Below are 27726 nucleotides of genomic sequence, written 5' to 3' on the forward strand. Positions count from 1 at the left end.
GGACATCACCATCTTGGATCCACTCATCAAAGTCCTCTTTTTGGGACTTAAGAGGCATAGCCTCCATCCTACGCTGGCTACGTAGTTCTGGGGTTTGAGTCAATTAAACTCTTACCAAACTCGGTGCTCAATACTACTCCCAAAATATGTGCTCATATTAAACTCATCATCTAGTCTCATTGGACTTTAATTTAAATTCATCTCATTTCATGTTCATCAATCATTATACTTCCAAAAACATCATTTACATCTCATCAAAACATCTTGCTCAAAATATCATTTGCTCAAATTCATTCAAACTCAACTCTTTTGCTCTTTCAAAACTCAATAAAATACATATATAATATTAATTCATATAACTTTCTTTTTATCAATGAAAATAATAAAAAGCCAATATCTTTACTCAAAATATGTATAAAAATATTCATGAACATCAAATCAATTAGGATTCATGGGAAAGTAGCCATGAATAATAATTCCAATAATATGAGAGATAACAATAATAATATTAATGCATAAATATATCAAACTCAATATAAGAAGAATTAATTTATTTAGAATTTAAGATTTGGATAAAACTCAACTATAACTCAATTATAATGAATTTAAATATTGAGCGCATGGACGAACTCAATCCAATGCTATAAAAGCCTTACATACCTTAAATCGGAAGCTTTACTTCGAATTGGAACACTCTTGGACTCCTAGCCTTTTCTTCTCACCGGTTTGTTTTGTGTACTACCCGGAGTATAAGAATCATCAGAGTAGTATTTTTATACTACTAAAACTAAAACTATATTTGAAAAGGAGTAAAGAAGTATATAGAGAGAAGAGTTGCTTAAGAAAGCTTGGTGAATAAAATGAGGAAATAAGGTGGGTATTTATAGGCGTGGAGGAGGGACCTAACAATAAATAAAAATAATTATAAAGGATGATCTTGAAAATTCAATGAAGAATTTTGATGTCATGGATGATGTCAAATGGTTCTAGATCTTTCTATGATAGGTGAGATGAAATCTCTTTTAACGGAATATCCGTTTTCGAAGCTGCGTTTGAATAAGATAAATTCCTTATTAGAATTTAGTGTCTTCATAAGAATTGTAGATATAGAATTCTAGTTTCAGTTAGTTCAAGAATCATCTGATTTGGAGCAATCTACATCGAGATATGAATTTTATTCTACAAATACTCCATTCCATCACAGCACTATGTCTTGCAAAGATCAATTTATTTGATCTACCTAAACTCCGAATATTAAGATGTGTTCTTCATGAAAGTTGTAGGTAATGATGTTGTGGTTACTCAGCAATTTGAATCACCTAATTTGGACCATCCTATGAAAAGTTATGCCCAAATTACTTTAGGTATGAGAGAACATGATCAAAATACTTTAGAACATGATCAAAATACTTTAGGCATGAGAGAACATGATCAAAATACTTTTAGAACATGATCAAAATACTTTAGAATATGATAAAAATACTTTAGTCATGAGAGAACATGATCAAAATACTTTTAGAATATGATCAAAATACTTTAGAACATGATCAAAATACTTTAGTCATGAGAGAACATAATATAGTCAAAATACTTTAGTCATGAGAGAAATAATTATGATCAAAATACTTTAGACATGAGAGATCATAATATAATTAAAATACTTTAGTCATTAGAGAACATAATTATGATCAAAATACTTTAGTAATGAGAGATCATAATATGATAAAAATATTTTTAGGCATGAGAGATCATAATATAATCAAAATACTTTAGTAATGAGAGAAATAATTATGATCAAAATACTTTAGACATGAGAGATCATAATATAATCAAAATACTTTAGTAATGAGAGAAATAATTATGATCAAAATACTTTAGGCATGAGAGATCATAATATAATCAAAATACTTTAAAACATTTTTATGTCTTCATATAAGGACCTTTCATAAATCAAAAAAAATTTAATGCATTTAAGAGCCAACATAAACTAACATAATATAGGTGATTAAACTTCAAATATTTAATAATCTATGCAATTAGAATCATGATATGAAAATCCATAAAGTTTCATGCTTGAATTAAATAGTTTTTTTTTGATAATTTATTTGGACTTCATGAATGAAAGGATCCATGAATCAATAACATTTTAAGGGGTGTTACATACCAGTGGCATACATAAAGGTGATTAAGGACATGTATGAGGGTGCCAAAACCAGGGTAAGGACAGTAGGAGGGGACTTAGAGAACTTCGCAATTGTGATGGGGTTGCATCAAGGATCAGCTCTCAGTCCATCTTTATTTGCCTTGGTGATGGATGGATTGACGCAAAAAATTTAAGGCGAGGTGCCATGGTGTATTCTTTTCGCAAATGACATAGTCCTGATCGATGAGACTCGTAGTGAAGTTAATGCTAAACTGGAGGATTGGAGACACTGAGTAGGACCAAGATAGAGTACTTAGAGTGCAAGTTCAGTGAGACACCTCAGAAGGTTGGCATGGAAGTTAGGCTTGGTGATCAGGCCATCCAAAAGAAAAGTAGTTTTAAGTACATTGGGTCTATCATGCAAGGCAGTGGGGAAATTGATGAGGATGCCACACACCGTATTAGGGTAGGGTGAATAAAATGGAGGCTAGCTTCTGGTGTGCTATATGACAAGAGGGTGCCACCACAACTTAAGGGAAAGTTCTATAAAGTGGTAGTTAGACCGGTTATGTTATATAGGGTGGAGTGTTGGCTAGTTAAGGTCTCCCACGTTCAAAAGAGGAAAGTTTCCGAGATGAGAATGTTGAGATAGATGTGTGGGCATACCAGGAGCGAAAAAATTAGGAACGAGGCTATTCGAGATAAGGTAGGAGTGGACTCAGTGGAAGAAAAGATGCGATAAATGCAACAGAGATGATTTGGGCATATGAAGAGAAGAGACCTAGATCCCCCACTACAGAGGTGTGAGAGATTGGCCGTGGATGGTTTCAGAAGAGGTAGGGGTAGGCCAAAGAAATATTGGGGAGAGATGATTAGACAGGACATGACGCAACTGCAACTGACCGAGGAAATGACCTTAGATAGGAGGGTGTGGAGGACCCACATTAGAGTAGAAGGCTAGTACATAGTCACATTAGTCTACCGTATCAGTAGGCAAATTAGCGCACTATAATTTCTTGTTCTCTGATGTCTTCTATTATCTATTACTTTTCGTACTTTGATTACTCTATTTTATTTGTATCACTCCCGTTATTTGCTTTACCATATCGCTTTGAATTTATTAAGTTCTTAACTTCTTAGCCTTATCTAACCTCTTTTTATGCTTTATTGAGCCAAGGGTCTCTCGAAAACAACCGTCCTACCTTGGTAGGAATAAGGTCTGTGTACACTTTATCCTCTGTAGACCCCACATTGTGAGATTTCACTGGGTTTTTGTTGTTGTTGTTGTACTATTTCAAATAAAGTTGCAGCTTTTAGACAATTGTATTCGATTAAATGCTTTTGTACTAGCGATACTAGGTTTTGGGTGTACTTGGTTGAATTCCCTAGTTACTTTCTATTTATGAAAGTTTGGATTGAGACTTTATCTTTCACTATTCTTAAATTCAATCATATTATTATCTATTGTTGATTTACATGAAAGGTTGGATTACCTTCTTGAGGGTGACATCAGGTTTTGATTGAAACATATTAAGCCGAAGTTAGTGTTCAAATGGTAAAATGGATGAGGCCTTCTTTTATGAGTTCAAATTGAATGTAGATGGATATACTAAAGGGAATCCTGGTAGTGCAGGAGGTGGTGGAGTTCTTAGAGACTAAGCTGGTCACATGATTATGGCTTTCAATACTTATTTTTGTTGTCGCTCAAATAATTATGCTAAGGCTCAAGCTGTCAATTAGACCAAGTTGGTGCCTGGATCACAACTTCTCTAAAGTCAATATTGAATCAAACTCCCTTTTCTTTATTCTGATGATTAAGGGTGAGATTAACCCTTTATTTAATAAAATTCGACAAGTTCAAGATATCAACACAATTAGCCACTTTACTTTCACCCATATATTCATAGAAGGTATATCACCATGGCTGACATGCTTGCTAACTTTGCAGATCATTCCAATGTAACTACCTTCTTCACTGAGTTATATCCATGTTGAAGAATGATGTAGTTGGCAAGCCTAAGATTAGAATCTGAGTTAAGAAGGGCAACTTCATTTTTTTATTATAGCCGACTCTTCTTAGCTTTTTGTATATATCAAAGTTCTTTATTTTAGAACTTCTTTTTTGCAGGCTTATACGATGAGGAGTAGTAACCCTCCTTTTTTCCTTTTCGTCCTTTGATAATGTAGTGTGTAAGAATGAGTTCCTCATCCCTAATTTTGTAATATAGAGGTCAGGCATGGGCCTCTTCTATTCTCCTTTCGCCTATCTATGAAACCTAGGAATTTTGACTAAAAAAATGTCATCATGATCTTGGATTTTGGGTCGTGATACTCTTCCTTCAAGAGCAATCACAAATTTTATATATGCGTCTTATTTTTGAACAACATCCAATTGATATTTTCAACATGATATGTTTCCCCTCTAGAAATGGCATTCAACACCTTCTTCTTAGATTTTCTATCTCGGATAATCCATTAAAATTGTCTTCTTCAATTTTCCCATTTTTATAGTTGAGACATTTACCTCATGAAAATAGTTTAATACTGTTTCCTCTTTTGCTTTGCGAAGAAGATGTTTGTGTAGGCCATAGTTATGTGAAATTAGAAATTTAGGTTGATTTCCTTATCAAAATATTGATGGACTATTATAGTATGGGGAGGTTCCATCGGTAGTCCATGATTTGGACTAGATACTTAGTTTGAACTCTAGATGTTGATTGTGGCAAAAAAGGATGATGATATCTTGAGGATGGTTTAATAGTCTTTGTGGAAATGGATATATTAGGCTAGACATGGTGTGAGGAATATTTTAAGTTGGTATCTCTTGAGAATCTTTAATATGTGCGAATAATTTATGTGAGGACTAGTGTTGAAGAAGTGAAATTGGCTAAGTCATTAGATGAATAAGAGCCTCCAGTTTGTAAGAATATATTGTACCCAAGGTATAATACAGTTAGATGGGATTTTAAGTTTATAAGTGTTATGTTTACCTAGTCATATTCTAGATTTGTTACGTATGGAGGAGGCTAGATGGTTAATGTATGGTGCTTATTAGAATGGAATTGAGGAAATTATAGCTAGACGATGTGAGCCCCTTGTATAGTACTAAATCCCTTTGAATTTGGAAGGATATGAGACTAGAAGCTTAGTGCTAGTAGACTAAGGAATGTCAAATAAATTATTAAGTGTTAAAGAATGGGGATGTGTATCCCCATGAGAGTTAAGTCTTAGGATGATGACAAACTTGGTATAGGTAAGGGTAATGTCTCTGAAAGGGATGTCCTAGAAAGAAGTTGGTACTCTCCAAAGATAGTATTCATGTGTATAGAATTACTTGTCACATGCAGTATTGTGCTTATATATCTGTTTATACAATAGGTCTGCAAACCTAGGATGGTGACCTTAGAATTAAGGGGGAAATGATAAGTATTGGACCATGGAAGGCCTTACGTTCCATAGAAGGGTCTATTGTAACACCTCAGATTTTTTTTCCACCAAGACTCAAACCATTCTTCTTGTGTGTGTAGGATAGAACTCGATGACTTGTAATTTTATATATGAGTTAGGAATAATTCCTAAATATTTGAAGTATATTAGATATGTTTTAGGATCATAAGAGATCTCTAACACCAAACCAAGTCTAAGGAGTTTCTGTCGATTAAGTTTCTGAATGAGTTTGTATAAGGATCAACTTCAAATGACCATAACTTTCGGTATACTAAGATTTATGTGTCCCATGAACTATAAAATTAAAGGTCTTTGCGTTCTCTTTCCAACGCCATCAAGATTGCATTTTTTGGAGTTCGAAGTCGAAAGTTATGACCATTCTACTAAAGACTATCACTGCAGGAATTTTAGGCCTGGCGCTTCGGTGGCGCTCGACACCACTATAGCGCCAGAAACTAGCTTCAGTAGTTTGGTCCTTGGCGCGACGCGCCACTATTAGGCTTGCAGGGTTTTTAAGCCCATTTTCGAGATTTCAGAAATTTCAGGCTTGGCGCTGCAGTGGCGCGGTGCGCCACTATAGCGCCAGCAGGGTTTTAGCGCATTTTTCCTGATTTTTATGAAGGACAACTTGGACTTTTTCCCTAAACATATATACACTAACTTGGAACATTTTGGGATTAATTTTTTCAGTCGTTTGCCTCTCCAAGGAACCCTAATCTTCATCCCCTCTTCTCTTCCAAATCATCTCCAACAAAATCCTCTCAAAAGCTTAAGGATTCACGATCTTCAAGTCATGTCTTTGATTTTCGATGAGATGTTCTTCATTTCTAGGTATGTAAGGCTAACCTAAAATATGGATTAAGTTCTTCCATATCCCCTATAGATGTGTTGGATGAAAATTGTGAAAGACTTGAACTTTCTATGAATGTTTTCTTGGATATTTCCTAAACCCTAGAATATTATTAATATGTGTTAATGATGTTCTTGAGTTGAGTTTGTTGAGATTATGGATTCATCTCCTCATCCACATGAAACCAAGATGAGATTTCTTTTTGTTATAATTTATCTTGAGGTTAAGATTGATAGTTTTTATGTAAATATTACTTTCAAAGGGAGATGATGTATTTTTGTTAATGAATGTGAATGAAATTGAATATAGAGGTAAATGGGGGTTTTTTGGAGAAAGATGTATGATGATGATGTGAATGATGAGGTTTGATGATGAGGTGAATGATGTTTATTTAATTAAGGAAAAATGATTGATGAAGAGGTTATATTGATGATGACGTTTTGATATGAAATGGATTGGAGTCCAATGTGCCTACATGATATGTGATTTACATAATTTGATTTGATTGGAGTCATATGAGTATAAATAATTGTTTGAGATGGAGTTTTAAATAAATGATTGGTGAACATTTTTGCATAAACTATTTATACACTATTTTGAGTTTAAAGATTGATTATTTTCATCTTTGATTTAGAAAGAGTTTAAGCATGATTTGAGTTTGAAAAGTCTCTTAATTATTATTTTAAGTATGAGTATTTGGAGTATAAACGAGTTGGCAATTTTTACATTAAAACATCTATTTTGAGATTGAGTTGAGTAGTTAAAAACTATGTTTTAAATGCATTCATTGAGTTGAGATTATATCAATTTTAAAGAGAAGAGTTTGATGGTTTGAGATGAGTTGATTTGAAAGAAGGTCCAATGAGGCCAGATTTGATTGAGTTTTGAAAAGAGTCCAATGAGACTAAATGAGTTGATTTGAAAATAAGTCTTAAGAGACTAAATAAGTATTTTGAGTATTTTACTCACTTGATAGATATGAGCATATTGAGTCTTGGGAGGAGTATCGAGCACTGAATTGGGTAAGAGTATAGTCCATACTCGAACCAGTAACTACGTCACTAAATATAGGAGAGGATTAGACCGTTAAAGTCGGATATTTCCTAAATTACTGTCCTGACATGATAGGACTTGGTTGGTTATAGATCTATGATTATTGATTCATTCTTACCCTAGCAAGGTATGAATGGGCATGGCAACAACGTCGGCTTGTTGTACTATCACTTGCTCATATGGTGATGGTTGTTGGTTAGAAAAACTCCCAATTGAGTGGATTGTGCTTGATATGATTGGTTTGATTGAGATTGTAGATGATTGAGTTAAATTGTAAAACATTGTTAAATTTTAATTTGCATATCTATTGAATTGAGTCCTTTGACGTGATTGTTAAGTTCATTGTATATGATTGCATTTGATTAGATGATATGTGATTGGATTGGATTAGATGATATGTGATTGGATTGTATCTGATGAAATATGATTGGATTGAAGTTGATGAAATATGATTGGATTGGATTGGATGGTATGTGATTGAATTGGATCGAATTGTATATGATTGGATTGGATCGGATTGTATATGATTGGATTAGATCAGATTGTATATGATTGGATTGGACCGATTGTATATGATTGGATTGGATCGGATGGTATATGATTGGATTAGATCGGATTGTATATGATTGGATTGGATTGAATGATTTGATTGAATTGTATTGTACATGATAGATTAGATTGGATAGTTTATGATTGCTCTCTGTCTAAACTGTGTTCTTACTTTAGACTTATGACACCTTGATTGAGTCTCTCTTATCTTTCTGATTTGAGATATCCGAACGGATATTATTCTACCTTGAGGTATGTTTCATTCTGCCATATTACATACTCGTACATTCCATGTACTCACGTCCATTTAGACCTGCATCATTTTATGATGCAGAGACAGGTTTAAGAGATCGTCAATAGGAGCACCATTGAGGATCTATTCACACTCAGTTTATTGGTAAGTCCTCCCTTACATTCGGAGGATACCACTTATGTCATTCTTGCATTGAGTTTAGTCCTTTTTATTCTGATTTGAGGTAGCCATGAACATGTCATTGACACCAATTAGATAGTAGTGATAGAGGCTTCATAGACTAGATAGTGATGGGTCAATTGAGTATTTTATTTCTTGAATTATTCTTGTCAAACTATTTAATGACATAGATTGGAGTTTGATTTGTTGGCCCATGGCCTTTATTATTTGAGTTAGATTGATGATTTGAGTTGCCCACTAAATTATTTCTTTATTTTAAGCCTTACGCCGATTGATTGAATGAACGGATGTGTGATTGGACTAGGTGGTTCGCTTAGGGACCAACAATGGTCTTCGAGTGCCGGCCACGTCTAGGGTACCCTCTTAGGGCGTGACATCTATGATAAGTTCCATAAAGATCCCTTTTTTTCTAATGTATCCCTCATACTTATGTTTAAGAAGACACTCCACCTATATTTTATTCATCCTAGCCATGATTATGTCTGAGTTCTAGATTCGGTATGCACACTTATGTTTATATATGACCCGTTGATTGGAAAAAATAATGGTTCTCAAATGATACAAGGTCCCCTCTAAACTTTAGATATTCAAGTACGATGATGTGAGTTCATGATCCTTAAGGTTGTGTTTCATGCTATTCTAAACTCTAAACAACCTTACTTTGTAGTAGGTTACCAATCTGTATCATGTTATGCCTAAGACCAATATGGTACATGGCTTATGTCTTACACACTCATTTCATGCCTTTTTCTAAGGCCCAAGCACTTCATGCAAATTCTGAACCTTACTTCACTCCTCAAGCAATGAGAAAAATGTCTCATATGGTAATCCTAGTTTAACCCTTTATTCGATGGATCCAAAATTTTGTGGTACCCTGCTCATGAACTACAAAGGTATTCATGCCTATTGTACCATATCTTACTCCTCTCTCGAGTATTGCAATAAATATGAGTCATAATTGCGTAGCATTACTCCTATTTCTTAAAGCTCGTACTCTAGTACCTTAGTGACCTTTCTTATGTTATAATGTATATAGTGGTATTTTAAAGCGAGGGAGAAATGATATAGGTAAGAGAGTAGATGTTTCTTATTGATAAGGTTGTGCTGTTGCTAATTTTTGGTTAGGAAATCCATAAAGTGGGTGTGGTAACATTAGGCCTGAATATTTTGATTGATAGATTCGATGAAACTATGAGTCAGCTCCTTGATTTGAGCTTGAGTTCATTTGATTATTGTATAAGATGGTGTAGTATTATTGGAGGATGTCGAGTATGGATCCCTATAGATTAGGCTAGCATATTTTGACTCCAGGTTAGGCTTTAAAACATGAAAGCACTATGTAGTAGACTCGGGCTCTTATAATTAAGCATTTTATGAGGGATTTCTATGTTGTAAATGATGAAAGGAGGTAAGCAGAGTAGAAAGCATTTGAAAAGTGTTGCTAAACTTAAAGGAATGGGTCACTGATTTTTGTTTTGGAAAGTTGGGCGGACTACTTACCTTAATTGAGTTTGCATATATCTATAGCTACCACTCTAGTTTTCAAAATGGCCCCATTCGATACTTGATATAGTAGGAGGTTTTGTTCCCCTATTATTTTGTATGAGTAGATGAGACAAGGTTGTTAGGTTCCTATTAAAATTCTAGATCGTTGAGTTTGAAAGTTGAAGAATAAGGAGATAGCTTCGGTGAAAGTATTATGGAGGAACCAAAGGATAGGGGAAGCTACTTGGAAATCAGAAAAATACATGAAGTGTAGGTACCTTTCTTTGTTCCTTTGTTAACTCTTTTGGATGATGTTAATAAATGTACCAATCCTACTCTTATCTTTATATTGCTGTGTATGCTTATCCTCGTGCCTATTCTTAAATGCGGCTCTAAAATGGTTGGGTTCATGGCACTATGTTAGGTTGGTGGTCCTAAAAGAATTGTCTTTGGAGATTAGGGTCTTAACATGGTTTCCTTTGTGTACACTCCTCACCTCATGTTAAACGTGTCTTAACTTCTCATTCGAGGGCGAATGATTCTAATGAGAGATATTGTAACACCCCAAATTTTCAAACTATAATTCAAGTCGTTCTTTAAATGCGAATAGACCCCAAACCCGATGATTTCTAATGTTGTATAGGTATTGAAAAACAATCTTTACTATAGGAAGAGCTTTGAATATGATTAATGTCATAAAGAAACTCTAGCTCAAAGTTAAGTTCAAAGCTTCTTTATCGATTGAATTTCTATATAAGATTTTGTAAGGGACAACTTTAACTGACCGTATCTCTTAGAATATAAAGAGTTAGATGACCCATAACCTATCAAATTAAAAGCCCACGAGTCTTTTTTCCAAACAAATCATTCGTTAATCGAAGTTTGGAGTAAAACGTTATGGCAGATTTACCAGAGATGCTCCACAAGTCCGCGATGGCTCCGCGATACGGAGTGAAAATGGACCTCACTGCCTTCGATGTTTCTGTTAACTCATTTTGAGGGTATTTTTGTCTTTAAAACCTTTGAGGAGTTATCTAAACGGCCCTAAATGTATAGGAAATCATTTTTTCATAATTAAAACCCTTTCATTCATTCCTAAATTCCTACGCTCAAGAACTTCAAAAAGAAAATCCTCAAGGATTCAAGAAACAAGATTAAGGTTAATTCTCAAGGTCCCTTTCCTAAGTTCTTCGTGAAAAGGTAATGTTTGAACATTTCCTACTTCAAACTATTCATACAAGGTTCTTATTGTATTGTTAATATTTTTATAAATTACAAATTGAGGTTAGGGTTGAGAGATGCTTTCATGAAAATTGATTACAAATATTCCTCTGTTGTTAATTGTCAAATTACCTTATTTTGATTTCGAAACTTGATTGTTGGTTTTGAATGGGTGAATTGCCTCATATGATTTTGAAAAGAGTTTTTCGTTATAAATAACGGATTTGGGAATTTGTGAGTCTTTCAAAAGCTTTGGTTTAAAATGATGAACAAAGGGTAATTTTCTATCCCGATTAAATGTTAATGATATTGCATTTTATATGTTGTCTTGTAACTTGGAAAGACTTGGATGATGGCATTGCACATAATGCATTATCATAAATGAGTCTTTAATTTTCAAAGGATGGGTTAAGAGTTTTAAATGGCTGATTATACATTTTAGCATGGTTACTGTGGCTTGCAAGTCTTGATATGACGATATCAATGGAAATATTCCTTATTTGGATAACTTCTTTTTTTTTATAGAAACTAGTACATGTTTTAATGGGGGCTTAAGAGTTTGGTATCATCACTGAGAAGGTGTAAATTCCTCGTGACTCAATGACAAAACTGCGTTTGCCGTCATGGGAGGTATTTGTCTTGAAATATGACTAACCACTGTAGGTTGTTAATCGGAGCAGCCTCTACGGTTATTTTTGGGAGAATTTGGTTCACCATATTCTTATATTTCTCAATTTATACGACATACATGGATTGGGGCCCTCAATCGGGTAGAGGTCGGACCCATATCGCCCATGGATCGCATATGTCGATGAACAAGGGGAGATCTATATTGATCAGAAGGGGTGCCATGCCACCCTGTGGTCTTGATTGAAAATTTGTATATACATATATATTTGTATATATATTTATAAGAAAAGTATAAATATTAAATGTGGCACCCTTAGAAATAATGAGTCTTGTGGTGCAGTGGTTAGAGCTCAGATTTACTACCGTAGGGGTGCAAGTTCGAGCCCTTTTGTGGGGTTTATTTTATTAAAATTGTTTTAATCATGCAAGACATCGGTAGAAAATTTATTGTAAGAAGAATTGTGAATACGTAGATTAGAACTCTAGACCTCATGTAAGTGGTTAAAGCTTAGGTTTACTACCGTAGGGGTGCAAGTTCGAGCTCTGTTGTGGGGTGTATTTTCTTAAAATATTTTTAATCATGCAAGATATCGGTAACGAATTTATTGTAAAAAGAATTGTGAATATGTAGATTAGAACTCTAGACCTCTGGTAAGTAAAATCTTAACTAAACCAACAAAACAAATCTAAATTTTATATGCAAATTTGCTAATAAATATTAAGTATTATCTTGCTCTACGCTGGAGTTTTTGCCATAGGTAACTGCTCAAAGCAGTGTGGCACCCAAAGATTCAAAATCCTGGATCTACCTCTTTAGGTGAACACTACCTTACTCAAGATTAATAATTTTCAAAAGGTCTATGTCTAAATGCTTTTGGATATGCACTTATGATTTTGCCTTTTTTATTATGGTTATATTATACATGTATTTTTACTGTTTTATCGTTTCCCCAAAGTTGCACGCCAATACTTGTCGTACTGACTGTGTTTGGATGCTACATCATTTCATGATGTGGGATCAGGGACACAAGTTTGTGGTTCCAGACATCGTTAGGTACTTCAAGGACAATAGTTAGCGTTGTAGTGAGCTTTCCATCCTACGAAAAGTGGACTCTTCTTTTATCAGTCTTTCCTTTATTTTTCATGATATGTAGGGAGCCATGTCCCGACGTAGACATTGTTATTCCATTAGTAGAGGTTTTGTAAACCTATGGTTAGTTGGAATTGGTTTTCTTATTAAGAGTCGAATTAGTTTTCCACTTTTGAATATTTATTGGAATGAGCCTTATCTTCTGCATTAGTATTTAAAATTGGTATTTGTATTGGATTATCCGAATTAAGAAGATTGGTTAGTGCTCTTGAGCCTAATGGAGATCTGAGTGCCATGTCACATCTAGCCAGGGGTGGATATACATTGATTGGAGGGGGTGGCTCGATTGAAAATCTGTATGTACATGTATATTTGTTATATATTTATAAGAAAAGTATAAATATTAAACTTGAAACTCTTAGAATTAATGAGACTTTTGGTGCCAGTGGTTAAAGCTTAGGTTTACTACGTAGGATTGAAAATTTGAGCCTTGCTGTGGGGTATATTTTCTTAAAATATTTTTTATCATGCAAGACATTTGTAGCGAATTTATTGTAAAAAGAATTGTGAATAAATAGATTAGAACGTGTCACGACCTAAGCCTAGGGCCTAGACGTGACACGGCAAATGAGACACCTGGAGGTACTCACCCAAGCCTCTTAACATTCATTAAGCATTTCATTGATAATGATAAACCAATCATAAGCGAAAATAAAAACATTTTTCATTTGTGTCCAAAGATACTTCTACTAATAGATTTGGCAGGGCTAAGACATGTCCCTAGCTCACCCTCAAAATAAGTGTCAAGAAATGCCTTAATAAAAGTCTTACTATTTTACATAACATAAGCTTAGAATAAAGAGGATGTTGTTCCCGAAACATGGGAACTCACCACAGGTAATCTTCAAACTAACTCGAGCTAGCCACGTGGAGGGGGTCGAGGAGTGACGTCGGTTCCTACATGGTGATATCATGTAGGCAAAAGTATGTGTTAGTACTTTGAATGTACTAAGTATGTGAGTATGCAATGCAATATATCATTATACAATAAGGTGAAACAATGGACCATACTAGAACCTTGTATTCATTTGAAATACCATTTGGAGTTATGAATGCTTAGTCAATGAAATATAGAAACCATCATGATTTATAAAAGAAACTTAAAAAATTATAGAGGTAGTCATAAGTCATTATAAGAAACCATATACTTGCAAGGTACCATAAACCTTTTGAAAGAAATCTTTAGTTTTGTAAGAGCATATACTTTACTTTGTGATAGATATAGTAGACATCATATGATATATCTTAAACATTGGAAGAGGGACCTTGTACCATTGTGAGAGCGACCATTAACCGACATAAACCATGTGAGCCATGACATGGTGTCCCAATGTTTACCTACACATCGGAGGAAAGGGGGAGACTACTTGCCAAGGTAGACTCCTATATACCTAAGTGGATCCACTAAGCTACTTAAGGGATCAAGCCTCTACTAACGGGTGACCCTTTCTAAGGAATCAAGCCTCTACTAATGGGTGATCCTTCTTCCTACGGTGGCACGGAGTTATAGGACAATGGGATCTTTGTACGGGTCTCTTGCCTTTGCTATGGGAGAGAATGCCTATCCCAAGGTCCACTCGGTGCTAGGTAAACTCTCAACGGAATAGACATACCATAAGTCATAAAGTCAATCATCATGTGGAGGGGCCATATCTACTACCCGTCCATTTTTCATAAGAACAAAATCATAGAATAGCTCCTTCCTTGAAATTTGCCAGAACTGTCATCACCTATGGTTGATTAAGAAAAAAAACTGGAAAGGAAAGAAGAGACCTGGTCTCTCTCTCGTTAGGTAATTACCGAGGCGAAAGCTACTCTCTCGGAAGTCAGTTTCCTCACCTTAACTTTGTCTTATGTGATGTGAGTGTAGACATTTCTTCATCACATATCTTTATCCATAAAAATATCTTTAGGGCCTTAACTCACCCTATCATTAACTTACTTGAACATTATAGACTCATCGTTCACAAAATTTATTTGCAAAGATCACCTTTAAACTCATTTGTAGACATTGTCAAACATTCATTTCAATTTTGCTTTATCATAAGAAACTAGGTGGGTTCAAATAAATCAACTTTCAAGTCATTTAAATCAATCCTAGCACGCATGAGAGTGAAAGAATTTACCATTTAAAACATTTTAAAACAACCAACCAATATACTTTAAAACTACCTTCAAGCCTTCATAGAGGGACCTTGATAAATCATCCATTTCATGTAAATAAGAATCACCATAAGTCAACATATGTAAATAAACTTCAAATATTCAAGAATTTATGCATTTGGAATCGTAATATGAAAATCCAAAAAAACTCATCACTTGAAATTAAGAGTCAATATACATATATATCAATAGGAGTAAATAACTTAAATTATACCATAATCTATGTATTTGGATCCATTATGTAAAATAACATAAGATTTCATCATTTAAAATTGATATACAAAGTTGAGAAAACATTTGGGCTCTATGGGTGGAAGAACCCATGGATGAAAACCCACATACCTTGAGGAGTCAACTCTTGAATGAAAAACTTGAAAAGAAATGGAGGCTTGATCTTCTTGGAGATGGAGGAAGAAGGAGACTTTGAGAGCACTTGGGAGGTTAGGGCTTTTTTGTTCTTAGAGTGTGAGTGAGAGTGAATAAGTGTAGAAGACTTAGGGGCCTCTTAATAGGTGAAATATACCTACAAAACGACCTCACTTTTGGTTATAACGCAAGAGAAGACTAAAATGCCCCTAAAATCTGGAAAATGGGCTAAAAACCCTGCTGGCACTATAGTGGCGCATCGCGGCAGGGGCCAAACTACTAAGGCTAGTTTCTGGCGCTCTGCTGGCGCCCCCCGCCAAGCTCTACTGTAGCAATAGTTTGTGGTAAAAAGGTCATAACTTTTGACTCCAAACTCGGAATGAGGCAAACTCGGTAGCGTTGGAAAGAGGACTCAAAGATAGGTTATAGCCACCAATTCATTATATACTAAGAGATATGGTTGTTTGAAGTTGACTCTTATACGAACTCATTTAGAAACTTAACCGATTGAAATTCTTGGGACTCGGCTTGGTGTTAGAGATCCCTTATGACCCCTAAACACATCCAACACACTTCAAATACTTAGGAATTGATCCTAACTCATATATCCAACTAGAAGTCACCAAGTTCGATCCTATACGCATAAGAAAAATGCTTCAGGTTTTGGCGTAGAAATTTTTGGGGTGTTACAGAATTCCTCTTGTAAGTAAAATCTTAATTAAACTAACAGAACAAGTCTAAATTTTGTATGCAAATTTGCTAATAAATATTAAATATTATTCAGAAAAGGGCCTAAAATCCTTTTGAACTATTGAAAATGGTACAAAAATGTCTCTCGTCCATCTATTGGGCTTAAAATGCCCTTGACATCCATCTTTATGTCCAAAAATGACTTTCTTTAATGGAAAAGGGAAAGAGGGCCATTTTTGCACCATTTACAATAGTTCGAGGACATTTTAGGCCATTTTCCATAATTAAAATTCTGTTAAATAAATTTTAATTTATAATTAATTTTAAATAATTAAATTTTAACCAATAGATTGTTGTCATATGTTTAAAAAAATTATTCAAATTATTTAATTAAAATTATGTTAAAGAAATTTTGATTTAAAATTAATTTTAAAAAAGTAAATTGTAACCAATAGATGGCCGCCAAGTGTTTAAATAAATTATTCAAATTATTTAATTAAAATTATTTTAAAGAAAATATCATTTTTGGAACTAAAGGTGGATGATTATCATATAAAATTCTAAAAATTAATATCCTTGTCATCCACCTTTAGGTCCGTCCAAAAAAGATATTTTCTTTAATATACAATTTTAATTAAATAATTTGAAACACTTGGCGGCCATCTATTAGTTACATTTTAATTATAAATCAAAATTTATTTAATAAAATTTTAATTAAATAATTTGAATAATTTTAAACACGTGGCGACCATCTATTGGTTATAATTTAATTATTTAAAATTAATTATAAATCAAAATTTATTTAATAAAATTTTAATTATGGATACTGGCTTAAAATGCCCTCTAGTTATTAGAAATGGTATAAAAATGTCTCTCATGCCCTTTTCCGTTAAAGAAAAGATCATTTTTAGACCTAAAGGTGAATGTCAAGGGCATTTTAGGCCCAATAGATGGATGATGAGTATTTTTGTATCATTTTTAATAGTTTGAGGGTATTTTAGATCCTTTTCCGAATATTATTTTACTCTATGCTAAAATTTTGTCATACGCTACTGTTCAGAGCAGCATCTAGGGTGGGGTCTCGGGGCGTGACATAATGTCCTCATCTTGAGAACCTTTAGAGCATGGTTGAAAAGACACAATGTAATTGGGATTTCGTGTAATTGGGAGTAAGTACACTCTTTGGCATGTTTGGTAGACCAAGTAATTATTTGGTAAGAGAGGAATTGAGTGTAATTGAAGGGAGGTAATTACACTCTTCAATTCCCAAGGGAGGGTAATGAATTGGTGTAATTACATGAAACTTTTTAAAATTCTTCTTTTATTTATATTTATATTTTTTCATTTCAATTTATTTTTTATTTCTACTATTTTTAACATAATATTTTTATTATTTTAATATTTTTTAAATATATATTTTTTATTTTTTAATTTATATTTCATTTCATTCTCTTTCTCAACCTTTACTTTTTCATTCCATGAAATTTTTTATATTATTTATTTATTATTCTATTTTTTTTAAAAAATAATTTTGTTAGTATTCTAAATTTTAAAATCATATTTATGTATGTTGTGTTCATTCGATATAAGAACATTATGTTAAATTTTTTGTTTTGAATTTAGGATTTATGTCATATTTTCAATTTCATTTGTTTTAGTATTATTGACTTGATATTTCACATTGCAAAACATTTATTTTTTAGTTAAACTTGATAGATTATTTTTTTGTCAAATGTTTTAATACTTTTATGACATTATATTATAATATTAACATTTTTGTCAAACATACATTTCATGATGTTCATAAAAATATTATACTTTTAATTTATTTGATTAAATTATTTAAAATATACTAATTTTAAAATATAAATAAATTATTTTTTTATAATATTAGTTAAGAACATATGTCTATTAATTAATATTTAATTTAATATCATTTATGAAAATCCTTATTTGTCTAATATAAATTTTAAATTTAGAAAATTAACTTTTATTTTAAAGATTTAATATAACCTCAACCAAACAGAACAATTGAAATTACACTGGAATTATTGTGTGGCAAACAAATAGGTAAATTTGCTTCATCACTTCACTGTAATACATTTTTTCATCCTGAATTTTGTCATGTTGGTCCTAAGTCTTGGCTGCACGAATAGGTGAAGTGCCGGCAAGGCTTCCCTTTCATGTTCATTGTGGCAAATATCTTTACCTATCTGGTATGTATCTTGATGAATTGGATTTTCTCTGATCGGTGTCTTTTTCAGGACCCGAGGCTGGGGGATCCTTGGAAGTGGACGTGAACTCGCTTATCCGGAATGAGCTACCGAGTTGGAGGATCGAGACAAAATCGATGAAATGGATAATTCAAATCGAAGCAATTGGATGTCCAGCTCGGAGATAGTATTTCTCAACTATCGATCGACGTGACAATCATGCCTGCTTGACAAAGCCTTTTTCATTCAGTCTCCCTTTGATAACCCGGATTCCTATTTCTCAATGATATTCCACGATCAAGACAATTGGCAAAGCTGATTCAATCTCGTGTTTACTTTGCTTTATAAGATGCTTTCCTTTACAATATATTGAAATTGAGGTTCTTAATCATTTGGCTCTTTCCTTTTTCTTTCTTATTTTCATACTTCTTATCCTCAAAAAGTTAAGAGAGACCGGTTTTTGGTTTTCTTAGTTGGCTTATTTTGTTGATGAAGAAGCTCTACAATCTCTAGAAGTGAAGTTTTTCACAGATGTGACATTTAATCACCCTCAGGGAACAGGGGAGGAGATCGGTTCAGCTGAACCCAGTAGCTTTTGTCGAAACACTAAAATTGTATAAAAAATATGATGGTTGAACAAAAATATAATTTATTAAAAAAGAAATTGCGGGGAGAGAAATTACAAGTTGGGAATCGAACCCTCACCACCAACTAGTGAAAGTTCAGGTGGTTAGTTGAACTAATAAAATTTCCCAACAAAAATATAAATTTTAATTAGGTGAAATTAGGTTATTTTTATAGGAGTTAAACAGGTGAGAAATTAAGAGGAAATTTTAAATTTTTCATAATTTATATGTCCGAAATAATCAACTAAAAGATTAATGTTTTATGGGGATCCTTTGTAATCAATTATACATATTGCTTTTCTTCTTTCCTTTGATCTGTATATTATAAGTTTTCCTATTATGAAAATGTAGCATAGCCAAAACGCTAGCTTTAAATTTACAAAATCTGTTACGATTTGTGGTTAACGGTCTGAAGAAGCACCCAAAGAGTTAAAAAAATCCAAATTGGTGAGACTAGTAACTTCCATTGCCACTCTTCTTTCTCCAGCCGATTTGTTCCATATTTTTGTTTCATTCAAATATGAGTTCCAGCAGCAATAAAGGAGCTGGAAAGCCTTGTAATGAATCAGCAAAGCAGAAAGCTATCAACGAAACATTTGGGGTTGATGAGATGAATGTAGGTGTTGGAGATTTGGGCTTCAACTCTGATAAAAATTATGGATGGGTTGTGTGTGCTAGGAAATCCAAGAACAACGACAGAATTAGCAGTGCTGGGAAGAAGCAATTGATTCCTCAGAATCCCATTTCAGAATCTTGGGGTCATCCAGATGTTATTCAGAAATTGGGATTACGTAGCAATGTCGGATCATCCAATTCCCCCGTTTTTGATGATGATGTCATGGCCCGTGAATCTGATGGGGAGGATAGTGAATTGGATTTTCCTGATGATGACAGTGATGAAGATGAATTTCTGAGTGGTGATGACTTAGATGATCACTCAGATGTGAAAGAAATGAGTTATGAAGAGCGCAAGAAAAGTCGTTGGTTCAAGAAGTTTTTTGAATGTCTCGACAAGTTGACTATTGCTAAGATTAATGATCCTGAAAGACAGTGGCACTGTCCTGCCTGCAAAGGTGGTCCAGGTGCAATTATGTGGTATAAATGATTGCATTCATTGGTTTCCCACACAAAAAGGAAAGGTGGATCAAGGATTAAATTACACAGAGAGCTTGCTCAACTTTTGGAGGAGGAGCTGCATCTGAGGGGAACTTCTGTGGTACCTGCAAGTAAGGTGTATGGACGATGGGATGGTGTCGAAACTGAAGATAAGGTAATATTGTGGCCACCGATGGTGATTAACATGAACACGGCGTTTGAGAAAGATGACAATGAAAAATGGATTGGAATGGGAAATCAGGAGCTGCGTGAGTATTTCAGCTCTTACGCTACTGTCAATGCTGTTCAACATTCATGTGGTCCACGAGGCCATCGTGGCATCAGTGTATTGATCTTTGAGGCCACTTCTGTGGGATACATGCAGGCTCTGCTTCTCAGTGAAAAAATTTCTGTAAAAGGAAGAGGTAGGGATGCGTGGGAACGCAATCCAGTTCCCTTTTATTCCGGGGGTATACGTAAGCTTTATGGTTACATGGCAGAGAAAAAAGACATGGGAAACTTCAACCAACATTCACATGGGAAAGCAAGGTTGAAATTAGAGATGAAATCGTATAATGAAACTGTTCGTGATCCGGCGATCCAGATGTCGGAGGATAATCAAAAGCTTGTATGGTTAAAGAGGGAAGCCGCTAAGAACAAAAAGAAATCTAAAGCTCTTGAGGAGACTCTTACTCTGGTGAGTGAAAAGCACCGTCAGACAGTGGAAGAGAACAAGTTCGTTAGGCTGAAAACGAAGATGCACTATGAACAAAACAAGGAAGAGATTATCAAGAGAACTTTTTCAAGGATCAATTGAATAGGTTTTTCAATGCCGGGACTGCTGAGGAGAACAAATCCGAGAAGATACAACAGGACCATGGTGAGATTTTACAACAATCTTATGCAAATGCTTCCTCAACGATTAAGGATCATCGAGTCAGACCAGAGAAAGCTACAAATTTTATCGAACTTCAGGACAAAGACATGGAAGTTTGTAGCAGAGAGGGAAAATCTGATAAGAACTCATGAAGAGAGGAGACACAAACTCTTGGAATAGGTAATTGCACTTGAGAAGAGATTCGACCTCGAACTGGTTAAGCTAGTAGAGAAGTACTCCCCAAAGCAATCTGAGCAGGTTTAGAGTATTATTTCAGCTTTAAATTTCTTCTGAAGTCTGATCATGTGTTATGCTGATGCTAAAGAAATAATTCCACTACCTATATTAAAATTTATTATTATATATATTGCCTTCAACTATGATGCAATCGAGTTGCTATTCAGACATTTTTAGGGGTTTTATTTGTTTTTGGGTTGTGAAGTCTGTCTGTCACCTTATTATGATCACATAAACGTGTGGCTTTTCTTTGTAATTGAAGGATTCTGCAGCATATCTTTGCTAATTCTTTCTGTTACTATGAGAGTTTCACTAGATATCTTGCTTCTAGCACATCGAACATATTTAACTTCTCTAAGAAATATTTACATACAAATTTAGATCTTTGCTTCAACATGAATTGAGGGGTTTATAAATAGTTGCCTTAGTGTAGTACTCTGAAATAAGGAGTTTTTTTCAACAAAATATGCAGCCTTGACAAGAGTTTATGTGAGAATTTGAATGAACGGGGACGGTTTAAATAGGATCATATCTATATCATCATATATTACTATTACTAATTATTTTACTATTTACCATTTACTATTACGATAATAATTAATAAAAGTGGGAGGAATCTAAGTCAAAAGTTGAATTACAAAAATACCCCTTACCTGTTAATTTATTTTCATAAAATCATTTAAAAAAATTACTTTTTCATTTAAAATCTACTCCATAACTACACCTCTTCATTTTCATAACTTATATTCTAATAATATTCATTAATTATGTGCCTTTAACTCTCACACTGCCATCTTCATAACTCTTAGTTTTAGTAATCTTTATTATTTGTATGTCTTTTCAAATTCATAACCCCAAATAATATGATATAATATTATTAAATCTCTTAAATTCAATAGATAATAAATGTAATATTCATTATATAAAACTAAAAGAATTGAAGTTTAAGACATTCAAATTCTTTTTCAGAAAATATCCGTATGTCTTGTGTTGAAGGGGAGCCTTGGAGTAACTGGTTAACTTATTGTCATGTGACCAGGGGGTCACGGGTTCAAGACTTGGAAATAGCCTCTGATAGAAATGCAAGGTAAGGTTGCGTACAATAGACCCTTGTGGTCGGGCCCTTCTCCGAATCCTGCGCATAGCGGGAGCTTTAGTGCACCGGGCTGCCCTTTATATCCGTATGTCTTGTGTTATACACTTGTTATTTATTAGTTTTTGTATTATAAAATTTATACCCTTTCATTTGTTATTATTAATTTTTTTAAATATTCACCTTCATATCTCATATTTAATTACCTATTCAATTCTTAACCTTCAAATATTTAATTTAAAATTTTAAGATATCTTTTGATATTCCTCTATTTTTATCTATATAAATCCATCTTTTTTGTTTCATGTGATCCCTATCCATGGTTATGTCACGCTCCAGGAGGGTATCCTAGAGGTGACCAGCACTCGAAAGCTATTTCTGACCTTCAAGCGAACCACCTGATTCAGTCACACTATCATTCAATCACATTCACTCGAAGGAGGGTTCAATCATAATATACTATTCATAATATAAGGGCCGAGGGTCAATCACTATCAACTCATCAAAACAGATATAATAAGACTTCTCAAAAGTAGCAGTCCAATCTTCCCACACTCTAGTCTATGAAGCCTCTATCAAAGTCTAGAAGGTGCCAATGACAAGCCCATGGCTACCAACAATCAAAATAAAGGAAACGACAACAAAACTATACAAGAAAGCTCAACATCCTCCAGAAATTAGGAGGACTCACCAACTGGCTGAAAGTATATGTGGATCTTCAACGGAGCGCCGGTTGATGATCTCTAGTACCTATCTCTGTATCATGAAACGATGCAGGCCAAATGGCGTCAGTACATGGAATGTACGAGTATGTAAAATGGCCGGATGAAACAAACATCAAGAAAACATCAATATCAACTCAGGATCTCAACTCATATATATATATATATATATATATATATATATATATATACATAATAACTCACTCAAGGGTCCTAAGTCTAACAAGAAGTGTTTTACACCGGAACAAATCTCATGCCACTCAACTCAACTGACTCAGAGTACTAGCAAGACCTAAATGGGAGTTTCTCTTATCCGACAATGAGTTTCTCTTATCCGACAACCATCACTTATGATCCAGTGATAGTACAATAATCAGACGTTGTTGCCACGTCCATCCATACCTTGCCAGGGCATGAACGCCTCCCTAATCATGGATTCCATCAATTAGTCAAGTCTTATTATTTCAGGACAAATAAATGGAAAACATCCGACTTTAACGGTTCGATCCCATGGGAAGCATCCGACTTTAACGGTTCCATCCCTACCTACGTTGGCGACGTAGTTCCTGGAGTTCCAGTACAGACTATACTCTCGCCCGCCTCGGTGCTCGAAACTCCTCCCGTGACTTTATGCTCATAAGACTCCCTCCAATAATCTCAAACAAGCCCTCACGGCTAGTTTCATGTGGGACATTTCCAACTCATCAACTCTATTCTCATTTCAACTCAATTAAGTCATAATGGCAAGTTCCATTTAGGACCTCGTCCACTCATCAATTCTATCCTCCAATCAACTCAATCAAGGATCATTTAGATAAGCATTTATGACATCTCCTCAAGACTCATCACAACTCTATGACTTTAACTCAACAATTCAAGTAAAATAACACATTTAAGGAAATTGACTTATGCAACATAATCACATGGTTAAAGAGGTCAACAAAACATAATAACAAGTCATCTCCATCAACTCATACTAACATGAAGGTTTTAGGAACTTCTTAGGTCAACAACATCAACACCAATAAAGTCAAATTAATAGGAGACAAAACTCATTCAAACATAAACCATACTAACAAACTCCATTCTCATGGACCTCTAGCCTCAAAGCAAGAGTAGGGCACATGGGTGGACTCAACCCATGTTTTGGATAGACTTACATACCTTAGAATAGACTCTTGAAGAAACCTTATTGTTGGATCTTCAATGGAAAGCTTGAAGTCTTGAAGCTCTTGGGACAAATCTTTGTTGAAAATGGAGAAGAAGAAGAGGATGAAGAAGAGAGAGTTTTCTAGGGCATTTCTAGAGAGAGAGAGAGGGGATGCAAATTGTGATCCCAAAATGCCCAAGGATGTTACATATATAATTTGGGTGAATTCCCAAATTGCCCCTTCTTAAAAGTTCTAAAGATAGGCAAAAATGCTCCTGGCGCGATAGTGGCGCATCGCGCCATTGCAGCGCCAGGCCGATTACGCCTAAAACCTACACATCTCGTAGTGGCGCACCGCACCAAGGACCAAACTACTGAGGCACATTCTTAGCGCGATAGTGGCGCTTCGCGCCCTTACAGCGCCAAGGCCATATTTTCTGGGTTCTGGAAATTGGCTTGAAAAACCATGCACACATCGTAGTGGCACGCTGCGCCAGGGGCCAAACTACTAAGGCATGTTCCTGGCGCGATAGTGGCGCATCGCGTCACTATGGCGCCAAGCCCAGTTTTCCAGCAATTGCAACCCAGGCCTGAAAACCCTGCCGTGCTAGTTCATCTTAGGATCATTATATCTTTCGACTCTGAACTCCAAAAATTACCTTCTTGGTGGCGTTGGAAAGAAGACTCGATGACCTTTAATTTAATAGGCTGTGGGCTACCCAGATTGTTGTCTTTCAAAAGATAGAGTCATTAGAAGTCAACCCCTTATACGAACTCATCCTAAAACTTAGCCACAACGAATCTTTTAGACTTAGCTTGGCCCTAGGGGTCCTTTGTGACCCCACATCACTTCTAACACTTCTCAATTTCTCAAGGACTTGTCTTAAGTCATGCAAATACTCCACAATACTCGAGTTCTACCCTACCCGAATACAAGAAGGGTTCAAATCTTAGGGAAAATTTTTGAGGGGTGTTACATTATCTCCCCCTTGGGATCATTCATCCTCGAATGACGAGTGACCAACAATGGACTTGGGGTACAAATCAAAATCAGAACTCAGTCAATTAATCAATCAAATTCTCAAACAATTATCAATCAAGACTCAAATTACGCAATTGAATTCAAGTCAAGGAAATGGGCATTACCTTCCAACTTCTCCTCGGTAGGCATGAATAGATGGAGATATTTAGATTTCATGGCTTCCTCCGCTTCCCATGTGGCCTCCTCAAAAAATTGGTTTCTCCAAATGACCTTGACTGAGGCAACCTCTTTGTTCCTCAATTTATGAATTTGGCAATCAAGAATTTGGACCGAAACCTCTTTATAGGATAAGCTATACTTAACTCCAATGCTATCAGTGGGGACTACCAACGAGGGATCGCCCAAGCACTTTTTCAACATCGAAACGTGGAATACCGGATGAATAGAGGCTAGCTCTAAAGGCAACTCCAACTCGTAAGCAACACTCCCAATCCACCTCAAGATATGGTAAGGACCTATATATCGAGGACTAAGTTTTCCCTTCTTTCCAAACCTCATGACGCCTTTCATGGGTGACACTTTCAAGTATACCCAATCACCCACCTCAAACTCCAAGTCTCTCCTCCTCATATCGGTGTAAGATTTTTGGCGGCTTTGGGCTGTGTTTAGCCTATCTTAAATAACTCTCACCTTCTCCATGGCTTGGTGAACAAAATCAGGCCCAATCAACTTGACTTCTCCAACCTCAAACCATCTAATTGGTGATCTACACCTCCTCCCATACAAAGCTTCATAAGGAGACATTTGACTGCTTGCATGATAGCTATTATTATATGCAAACTCTATGAGAGGTAAGTGATCGTCCCAATTTCTTTTGAAGTCAAGGACACAAGCTCTCAACATATCCTCCAATGTTTGAATGGTGCGCTCCGCTTGGCTATCCGTCTGGGTATGAAAGGCCGTACTAAGGTTTACTTTTGAACCCAGTCCCTTCTGAAAAGATCTCCAGAATTGGGAAGTAAATTGAGCTCCTCTATCCGAGATGATGGACAAGGGGACTCCATGCAATCTGACGATCTCTTAAATGTATAACTTTGCATAATCTTCTACGGAGTCAGTAGTCTTAACTGCCAAGAAGTGAGCTGATTTCATCATTCTATCCACAATCACCCAAATGGAATTGTGTTGCTTTCGGGACCTCAGCAAGCCTGTAATAAAGTCCATGTTGATCATCTCCCACTTCCATTCCAGAATCTCTATGTTTTGGGCTAAACCACATGGCCTTTGATGCTCAACCTTCACCTGTTGGCAATTCGGGCACTTGGAAACAAATTCCACAATGTCTCTCTTCATCCTACTCCACTAATAGATTTCCATCAAGTCATGGTACATTTTTGTACAGCCCGGATGAATAGAGTATCTATAACTATGTGCTTTGGCCATAATCCTCTCTCAAACATCATCGACCTCAGGCACATACAATCTATTTTGGTACCTCAACACACCATCTCCCCCTTTGGTAAAAACCATTACCTCTAGTTTGTGAACAACTCCCTTCAATCGAAGAAGAATGGGATCCTGATCTTGTTTCTCCTTTACTTCTGCCATGAGTGAGGAAGTAGACCCATCCTGAATAGTAACTCCGCCTTAATTGTTCTCTTCCAGACGAACTCCCAATCGGGCTAATCTATGTACCTCATTTTCCAATTCCCTCCTTCCCCCCTCTACATGGGTAGTGCTACCCATAGACAACCTGCTATGAGCATCAGCAACAACATTAGCTTTACCTGGATGGTAAAGAAAGCTCATATTATAGTCTTTGAGTGTCTCGAGCCATCTCCTCTGCCTCAGATTAAGTTTCTTCTAGTTGAAGATGTATTGTAAGCTCTTGTGATCGGTGAATACATCAACATGTACTCCATACAAGTAGTGGCGCCAAATTTTAAAGGCAAATACCACAGCTGCCAGTTCAAGGTCATGAGTTGGGTAATTCCTCTCATAAAACATAAGCTGTCTTGAAGCATAGGCTATCACCTTCCCCTTCTGCATCAACACACAACCCAAACCAACTCTAGATGCATCGCAATAGATCACAAAACCCTCTGTTCCATCGGGCAAGGTTAGAATAGGAGCAGTGGTTAGCTTGGTCTTCAACTTCTGGAAACTCTCCTCACAAGCATTGGACCATTGGAACTTAGCTTTCTTTTGGGTCAGTTTGGTCAATGGTGACGATATGGATGAGAATCCCTCTACAAACCTTCGGTAGTAGCCAGCCAAACCCAAGAAGCTCCTTATCTCTGTCGGGGATGTGGGTCTGGGCCAATTTTTCATTGCCTCAATCTTCTGAGCATCCACCTGAATACCATCTCCAGATATAATGTGGTCTAAGAAAGCCACTAATGCAAGCCAAAATTCACATTTGGAGAACTTTGCATACAATACCTTCTCTCTCAAAGTTTGTAAGATGACTCTAAGATGGTGGGCGTGCTCCTCCTCATTCTTGGAGTAGACCAGAATATCATCTAAGAATACAATCACAAACATATCAAGA

The 27726-nt window shown here is 35.4% G+C and overlaps 1 pseudogene; it reads left to right on the forward strand.

The window, feature by feature from the left end:
* Positions 1-19326: 19326 nt before the first annotated feature.
* Positions 19327-21439, forward strand: LOC129875533 (protein SUPPRESSOR OF GENE SILENCING 3-like; annotated as a pseudogene).
* Positions 21440-27726: the final 6287 nt, after the last annotated feature.

This window comes from Solanum dulcamara, chromosome 2, assembly GCF_947179165.1.
Source record: "Solanum dulcamara chromosome 2, daSolDulc1.2, whole genome shotgun sequence".
Classification (NCBI taxonomy): domain Eukaryota; kingdom Viridiplantae; phylum Streptophyta; class Magnoliopsida; order Solanales; family Solanaceae; genus Solanum; species Solanum dulcamara.